Below are 1,652 nucleotides of genomic sequence, written 5' to 3' on the forward strand. Positions count from 1 at the left end.
GGCGGGGGCAGCCCCGACCTCTCCAGGCTTTTCTACGCGGGCCGTGAAGGCGCTGCCAACGCCAAACAAAAGTTTCCACAGAGATGGACCGCAAGCAATGAAAGACGCAAAGTCCATCTCAAAGCTAGGAGAAAAAAAGCGGTGAACTTAGTTTGTGCAACTTAACGGTTTCTATTCTGGTTCTCGGTGCTAAAAAGCCTCATTTGTTTGATGTTATAGTTTTCTTTAACCAAGAATAATGTTTTCTTCCTGGAAGAGGCTCTTGAATCAAGGCTGAAACACCCCAAAATTTTAAAGAGCCCTCAGATCAACTTACCTTTTAAACCAAGTCACAGCTATGACAGAGCCCGATACCTGTGTAATCAAGCAAAGTTACGTTTCCTAAACTAATAGAGATCCACATCGTACTTACCTACAACATCACCTGCGCTATTATAAACTGGTAATTACTAGTTTATATCAGTATATCGATATGCTCACAACAGGAAAAGAACCTGCTAATCACCGCTTAAGACTATAATACTTTTATATAAGGTCCGTTCACAGCGATCAGAAAACACATAAAAGAGCTTGTAGATCTGGAAACTGAAGAGGTCAGACACTCGGGAAAACGCAATTGTTTAAGGAAAGGAGAATGAAGGCATTAGATCTTCCCCCATTCTCAGTGCTACACTCCTACAAACGTGATAAGGAAGCAAGTAGTTTTCTGTACAGTAATCTCCTCTAGACTGCAGTTTCAATAGATTGTCCTCTAAGTGCTGACAAACTGCCAGAGAAGAGGAAGAATGAGATATTTGTCTTGATCCTACTTTGCACTTTGCTCTTTCCAAAAAAGGTGCTTCCTGTTGCAGTTCCATCAACACTAGTATAGATCTGTTATAACTGGGTTATAAACGAAGTCATATTCTAGGTTGATTTTTCCATTTAAACCAGAAAACATAGCGCAAAAATAGTCGTGCGAAAATGAGGCAAGAAAATGGGAGTTTCGAGATGCTGCAAAAATCTTTTGCAACAAGTCTAATTCGCATTCTCATCCAGTAAACCTGCCATGCCATGAACAAAACATAACAGTTTCTTCCTGTGTGCATCTCAAAAGCAGTTTGCAGTGACTACGGTGTTTATAGGTTACACAGCCTGCAATCGCATGAGCATATGGACTAGTCTCTCGCTTACACACACACACTCTTTAAGTATTTAGTTGACGCACACTTGAAAACCCACCGATACCAAGGCGCGTGCGCACAGAGCTGAAACTGTCCTGGTAATGGGTCAAAGCAGCTCCACTAACATGTGAAGCTGCGGGTCACCAACGTCATCTTGGTTTACGCGGCGTAGATTTAGTGAATCTCCCCGAGTAACTCTGCTCCCTGCTCCCTGGCTACCCCTGCTCCCATCCCCTCCCCTCCTCCGCTCCCTTACCTGCGGCAGTAACGCACTAACCCTCAAGCCAAGAGAAAAAGCGGGCAGGAAGCCAAGGACACCGTGCCTTTTCGAAAAGCCCCCCGCCCCCCGCCAGCACCGCCGGGGAGCAGCCCCGCTCCCACCACCCTCACTGCGTCTCCACCCTTTCTTCCAGCAAGGATAAGCCCCGCTTAAGAAACAGCACCCGGCACACTCGCACATGTACCACAGAACTTCGTGCTCGCCCTAAT

This window comes from Fulmarus glacialis, unplaced genomic scaffold, assembly GCF_000690835.1.
Source record: "Fulmarus glacialis isolate BGI_N327 unplaced genomic scaffold, ASM69083v1 scaffold12396, whole genome shotgun sequence".
Classification (NCBI taxonomy): Eukaryota; Metazoa; Chordata; class Aves; order Procellariiformes; family Procellariidae; genus Fulmarus; species Fulmarus glacialis.